The sequence below is a fragment of the Dendrobates tinctorius genome, unplaced genomic scaffold, assembly GCF_039654945.1.
Source record: "Dendrobates tinctorius isolate UK_male_01 unplaced genomic scaffold, ASM3965494v1 ptg000011l, whole genome shotgun sequence".
Taxonomy (NCBI): Eukaryota; Metazoa; Chordata; class Amphibia; order Anura; family Dendrobatidae; genus Dendrobates; species Dendrobates tinctorius.
The window spans coordinates 113,603,791-113,611,260 of NW_027361679.1; the positions used below are offsets into that span (position 1 = coordinate 113,603,791).

General features: G+C 45.5%; 1 long non-coding RNA gene across 1 annotated transcript; it reads right to left on the reverse strand.

Annotated features, from left to right (window-relative positions):
- Nucleotides 1–4,539: 4,539 nt before the first annotated feature.
- LOC141049641 (uncharacterized) lies at nucleotides 4,540–7,053 on the reverse strand. Its single transcript, XR_012220406.1, has 3 exons — nucleotides 6,440–7,053; nucleotides 6,202–6,352; nucleotides 4,540–5,262 (listed from the first exon to the last, which is right to left on the reverse strand). It is a non-coding gene; the product is annotated as an uncharacterized lncRNA (long non-coding RNA).
- Nucleotides 7,054–7,470: the final 417 nt, after the last annotated feature.

Here is a 7,470-nt window from a genome sequence, read left to right on the forward strand (position 1 = left end):
AGGTGACAGCAGGAGAGACTGCCATCCACACAGCAGGGGATCAGCTGACGTTACTGAACCCCACTGAGACACGGGAGCAAGTATCTCTTTCCGTGTGGACGGCACTTCCGAACTACAACTGGCTGTGTTGAAGCCCAGGAAATAGGAGGGTGTAGGCAGAGGCCTACTGTATTTTGAATGAGGTGACAGCAGGAGAGACTGCCATCCACACAGCAGGGGATCAGCTGACATTACTGAACCCCACTGAGACACGGGAGCAAGTATCTCTTTCCGTGTGGACGGCACTTCCGAACTACAACTGGCTGTGTTGAAGCCCAGGAAATAGGAGGGTGTAGGCAGAGGCCTACTGTATTTTGAATGAGGTGACAGCAGGAGAGACTGCCATCCACACAGCAGGGGATCAGCTGACGTTACTGAACCCCACTGAGACACGGGAGCAAGTGTCTCTTTCCGTGTGGACGGCACTTCCGAACTACAACTGGCTGTGTTGAAGCCCAGGAAATAGGAGGGTGTAGGCAGAGGCCTACTGTATTTTGAATGAGTTTACAGCAGGAGAGACTGCCATCCACACAGCAGGGGATCAGCTGACGTTACTGAACCCCACTGAGACACGGGAGCAAGTGTCTCTTTCCGTGTGGACGGCACTTCCGAACTACAACTGGCTGTGTTGAAGCCCAGGAAATAGGAGGGTGTAGGCAGAGGCCTACTGTATTTTGAATGAGGTGACAGCAGGAGAGACTGCCATCCACACAGCAGGGGATCAGCTGACATTACTGAACCCCACTGAGACACGGGAGCAAGTATCTCTTTCCGTGTGGACGGCACTTCCGAACTACAACTGGCTGTGTTGAAGCCCAGGAAATAGGAGGGTGTAGGCAGAGGCCTACTGTATTTTGAATGAGGTGACAGCAGGAGAGACTGCCATCCACACAGCAGGGGATCAGCTGACGTTACTGAACCCCACTGAGACACGGGAGCAAGTATCTCTTTCCGTGTGGACGGCACTTCCGAACTACAACTGGCTGTGTTGAAGCCCAGGAAATAGGAGGGTGTAGGCAGAGGCCTACTGTATTTTGAATGAGTTTACAGCAGGAGAGACTGCCATCCACACAGCAGGGGATCAGCTGACGTTACTGAACCCCACTGAGACACGGGAGCAAGTGTCTCTTTCCGTGTGGACGGCACTTCCGAACTACAACTGGCTGTGTTGAAGCCCAGGAAATAGGAGGGTGTAGGCAGAGGCCTACTGTATTTTGAATGAGGTGACAGCAGGAGAGACTGCCATCCACACAGCAGGGGATCAGCTGACGTTACTGAACCCCACTGAGACACGGGAGCAAGTATCTCTTTCCGTGTGGACGGCACTTCCGAACTACAACTGGCTGTGTTGAAGCCCAGGAAATAGGAGGGTGTAGGCAGAGGCCTACTGTCTTTGTAATGCGGAGACAGCAGGAGAGACTGCCATCTCCACAGCAGGGGAACAGCTGGCAGTGCTGAACCCCACTAAGGCTGTGTGCACACGCTGCGGATTTTGCTGCGGTTTTTTCATCATCGAAAACCGCACGTATCGCTGGAAAACGCATGTGCGGTTTCTGGTGCGGTTTTTGCATTTTTTATGCGGTTTTTGGTGCGGTTTTCATGCGGTTTTCTTGCGGTTTTTGAGTGCGGTTTTTGGTGCAGTTTTGACTGCGCTTTGCAAAGCAGACAACATACATAAAGTTATGGCAACTTGAATGAGGAAAAAAAAAAAGGTGATGTCATTTCCTTGGCCAACCCCCACCATTCTCCATTTTGCTAGCCAAAAGCAAGTATCAGCACAAACATCCAGCATTCAAGTGCCCAGTATAGTGCCCTGATGGCCGAGAACCAGATCACACAGCGGTGCCTGCTCCGCAGGCCATATCGAATCCTTTTGATGTGGTTTATGCTGCAAAACATTAATCGCCACAGAGAGGAGGTAAGGCTGGTTTCACCTTACGTTTTATTGTGCAGCACATCATGCTCTATAGGTCGCATCTGCAATGCTTCCCTATCGTTACCATGGCGGCCGCAGGGTATAGTGCTTGCATGCGTTAATCATCAGTTGCAATGCATTGGAGTACTATTGGCGTAGTACGCTGACAATCGCAGCATGCTGTCATTGGCACGGAGCGTAGGATACGGAGGAGAAATATACGCCTGGTGCGAGGGACCCCATAGAGAATCATTGGTCCGTGTCTAATGCGTGTTTTAAGCGCCTCTCACCCGTCCGTATTCCTCGCCAGGGTGGCTAAGGTTTTTTACAAAATTGCTTCTGAACCACTCCTATGGTAGTGGCTAAATATTCAGCATCTCACTTTTTTTCATAATGGTGGCAAGAATTCTGCCATAGGAGTGGAAACCATCCTTTTAATTTACTGCTTTATGTTCGGATGGTACCCATGGTCTGGAGTAGTGGTTACTGTGTTCCAGACCAGGATAAATTAATCTGGTAACCAATATATATAAAAAAAAAAACCCAGTGATATACTCATCCTCCGTCGGACTATGTGGTCCTTTGAGCCGCTCACCACGCTCACGGCATCTTCCGTTCAGTTGCCGTTTTGTCTAGTGGGGGACATTGTTTTTTTTTTTTTTGGGAACATGCTGTCTTTAGGACAGATGCAGAATAGGCAGCGGTGCGAGTTTCTTTAAGTTGTGCTGAAGTTTGGCCAGCTAATATGCTATGTGTGCACATTGCCTCTTTGTTTTTGCGTAACATTTATTTGTATTTTAGTTGCAGGAGCGACGAAGGAGGAAGAGGAACAGACGGATGTGGGTGCACCCGCTTGTAGCTGAGCGACAGGAGAAGGGGCATTTTTATGTCCTTTACCAAGATTTGAGGCGGTAAGTTCAAAATATCTTTAATCCGTCTCTTCAAATATTATCATTATGAATTTAAAATGTTGGTCATGATATCATTTCAGCTATCCGGACAAATTCATCTTGTTTTGTCGGCTGTCCATCCCGGCATTCGACCGATTGTTACATATATTGGCACCACATCTGACCTTTGCGGACACCATAATGAGGAAGGCGATCACTGCTGAGGAAAGGCTGCTCATCACCTTGCGGTAAGTATATATTTTTTGGTTTGTATGTGATTGAGGCTCTTTCACACGTCACTTACACATAGATGGACATTGATATCTTTTTAACATTTTTTCATGTAGTCTCTTAAATGGGAATATGTTAAACATGTTTAATTACTTGTTTTGCTAACGTTTCTAATATTGTTTTTCTTTTTCTTTGCAGATTTTTGGCCACAGGAGAGAGCTATACATCCCTACACCTCCAATTTAGAGTTGGTAAATCCACCATCTCTCAAATTGTGAGGTGCACATGTAACGTGATCTGGCAGAAATTGCAGCCCATGGTGATGCCTTCCCCAACCGAGGAGACTTGGCTGCAGGTCGCAGCAGGCTTTCAGTCTGTGGCCAATTTCCCAAACTGCATAGGTGCAGTTGATGGTAAACATGTGAGGGTTCAGCAGCCACCACGACCAGGATCACGCTTCTTTAATTATAAGAAGTATTTTTCGGTGGTCCTGATGGCGGTGGCTGATGCACATTACAAATTTGTTGCCATTGACGTTGGTGCCTATGGTAGTACTGGGGATTCTCGGGTGTTGCGATCATCACAGATTGGTCAGCAAATTCTTCAAGATGGCGGAACGCTCCCAGCCCCAAGACCTTTGCCGGGTTCCACAGATCCAGTGCCCTTTGTGATGGTATCGGATGAGGCGTTTTCCTTAACGACAACCCTGCTGCGCCCATACCCACGAAGGGGACTGGATGACCGGCGGAGGATTTTTAATTATCGGCTGAGTCGTGCACGCAGATATGTGGAATGCACCTTCGGGATCATGACTAGTCAGTGGAGAATCTTTCATACTGCCATCCAGTTGGATACTGACACCGTTGATGCTGTGATTAAGGCCTGCTGTGTACTACATAACTATGCTCGGGAGTACAGCTCAGAGGTAGATTTGGAGTACCAGCAGCCACAATGTAATCAGCTGCGCAACGTGTGTCTGGGAAGACCATCCAACTCTGGTGTGCGTGTGAGAGAAACCTTTACTGACTATTTTATGAGTCCCGAAGGTGCCGTGCATTGGCAATACTCCTGTGCTGGTGTTGGGCAGCCTGACCAGCAGTGAAAGATGGAAGAACAGAGTGTCACAAAAGAAAGGACCACTCAAGTTGTAGTGATAAACTTTTTCAAAATTTTGAAAAAAAAATTTGGTTGTATTAATCAATAAAATCAATTCTGATTCTGTATTGATGGTGTGTGTTTCATTTATTTCACCTCATTTTCATTCTTCAAAGCCTACACACAGTACATTGGCTGGAAATCCTACAGTTTCTGCAGCATCAACCACCTTTTTGACCCTCCCGCCCATAGTCCTTTGATTCTCGACACATGACAGGCAGAGATCACTGCATTTACATTAATCTGACCCAAAAAAAACTAACAAATTGTAAATACAATATTTTTTATTTAGAAAACAATATAGAAATTGTTGGCATCGAAAAACTAGAAATACAGCCAAATATTATTACATTTGAAGAACTCCAAAACGGACATTTTTAAACAACAACACAAATTTTTAGGGGGATTTTGTGCACCATTGACAGTAACTATTAGGGGAGATAGTGGTACTCAGGGGTATATGGATAGTTGGCCTGGGAGCTGCCTGAGTCAGAAAAGTAATTTGTGTTATTTGTTGGCCTATACTCCGTTGGCCGCTGCTGCTGGGTGGGTGGTGTGGGTCGGAACAGGTTAAAAACGCCCATTAAAATATTAGTGTATGATGCTATTGGAGCAGGGTCCTGTAAAGCAGTGATTGACATCTGCACCATTGTCATTAATATAGACTGCCTCTCCGGTGTCAAGCTTCGAATTTTATTGGCAATTGTCATGCCGAAGAAATCAAATTCATCCTCGCTTGTGGTTTTTTTAATTAAATCTAGTGTGTCCGAGGATGCCTTTAAGGTGGTGTCAATGTGTTTTTTTTTGGTTCTTTTTTTGCTCGGCTCTCCAGACACCGGAAAGGCAGTGGCTACACATGCTTCTGAGGAACCCAATGGTTCATCAGCTGCAGAAACAGATGTTTCGGCAGCTGATGAAGATGGGGCTACATCAGAAGTTGTGTTGCGACATGGTGCCGAGATGTCACCTGCCTCACAAGACCCTGCTCCATCTTCTGATTCATTGACGTTTTCAATTATGTTCCCTTGAGTGCTGTTGAGAGAAAAAAGAAAAACATGAGGATTAAAAATTACATATTTTATTCGGACAAACTGTTTGGCCAACTACAAAAAAATTTCATGACAACTGCGGTGCCCCATTTTACATTGCATGATTATAACGCATGTTTGTATTTTACTCATTTGGAATCAGTGCGTGCTATATATACACAGTGCAAATTATCTTTGCTGTCAATCAGCGCCAACAAATGGCAGCGAAACATGCAGTATTGTTAGAAGCTGCTGCACATGTCAGAATTTATTGGAGCTTCACAAGCACTTTATAACGCATAGTGAAGATGTCCAATAGAGACCAAAAGTTCTTAGACATCTTTTCATTCAAAGACTTTTATGTATTTTCATTATAATGAAAATTGTAGAATCAGTACGAAGGGAGTATACAATGACAAAGGTGAACGGATGGACTTGCAATGCTTGTTTAACACCGTGTAGCATGGAGGAGGAGGTGTGATGCTGTGGGGGTGCTTTGCTGGTGAAACTGTTGTGGATTTCGAAATGTATGGCATTGTGAACCAGCATGGCTACCACGGAATCTTTAGGCGGCATGCTCTTACATCCGGTTTGCTGTTCGTTGGGACATAATTTGTGTAGTCAACAGGACAATGACCAGAAACACACCTCCAGCCTGTGTAAGGTGCTACGCTAGATGACCTGGCCTCCACAGTTACCAGACCTAAACCCAAACAAGATGGTGTGGGTTGAGGTTGGCCCGCAGAGTGAAGTCAAACAAGTGCTAAGCATCTGTGTAAACTCCTTAAAGACAGGTGGAAGACAATTTCCAAGGAGTAACTGGAACCATCAGTGTGCTAAGCATTTCAGAAAATTAAAAAGATGTAAAATTTCTATATCCGAGAAGTAATTGAAATAAAGAAAACTGTTTGAATGCGGTATTTTTTTTTTGGCGTAAACTTACCTTCGCAATGTCCGGCTGGTGATGAGAAACTGAAGTTCTTGGAAGTACGGAAATGTTCTGCTGGTTGGGGATGCGCCACTTTTTTGACAGCTGGCAATGAATTTATTAAACCTGTCCCGAACCGAACGCCAACGTTGTTTGACATCACTGTCTACAAAAGAAAGACAACAAGATTTTTACCACCTTTTTTGCTTTAATAACAAGTGATAACAAAAATAATCCTGAAAAAGTTAGTTACCAATTTGTGACTGTGTGGCTTTTGTAAAGGAGTGCCAGTCAGGGTACATATCACTTAAAATTTTGGCCCAGCAACGATCCCTGTTGCCACGATCTTTGTACAGCCTGTCTGCCGGGTCCCAAAGGGATGGGTAATCACGCACCTACACACAAATAGAAAATGGAATTAGGAACTATATCAGTTACACTAATAAAAATCTAAAAAACAAAAATTTACATATAAGCCATAACAACTAATTTAGGTAGTGAGCACTGATATTGCATAGCTACTAAAAGTAGCCATACGTTAGCGGCTTCATATTTTTCGAATGTGAGCGAGGGGATAATACTCATTGCCTTTTCATAGGCTATTAATATCAACCCGAAGTTGTCTGCGTTTCCTTTATGATTGCAAACTTGTATGTAGATGCAACGTCCACCCTATATTTTGGTGCCAGAAATGCATAGCAGACAACTATGGGATGTTAAATGGAGGCTGGGTTGGGGTTCATAAACATGGCCTGTTTTGAGGCTCTGATTGGCCACAGTTGTATGCGTTTCTTTTCTGGCTGTAAAATTCCTGGGAGGCCTAAAATAATTTTGACGTGGGGTCCCCCTATATTTTTTGCTCAGAAAGGCAAAGCAGACAGCTGTGGCCTAGGCCCCGTCACACTAAGCGACTTAACAGCGATCCCGACACCGATATCAAGGTGTCAGGATCGCTAGTAAGTCGCTATGTGCTCGCTGGTGAGCTGTTACACAGGCAGCTTCACCAGCGATCATCACAGCAATGCCGAGCGGACGGCATCGCTGTCCACCCGTTAAAAATTGTATTAAAATACAAAATCTTTTTATTCTCACCTTCCGATGTCCCACGCAGTATTCCGGCCTATCTTGACGCTACGGTACCAGTGATCCTTTGCGAGAATGACCGCGAGAATGTCACGGTCTCGCGGCAACGACGTCTCACGCTCATTCGTGCAAAGGATCACTGTGACCGGAGCGTGGAGAGAGGCCGGAAGACTGCGCGGGACATCGTAAGGTGAGAATCAC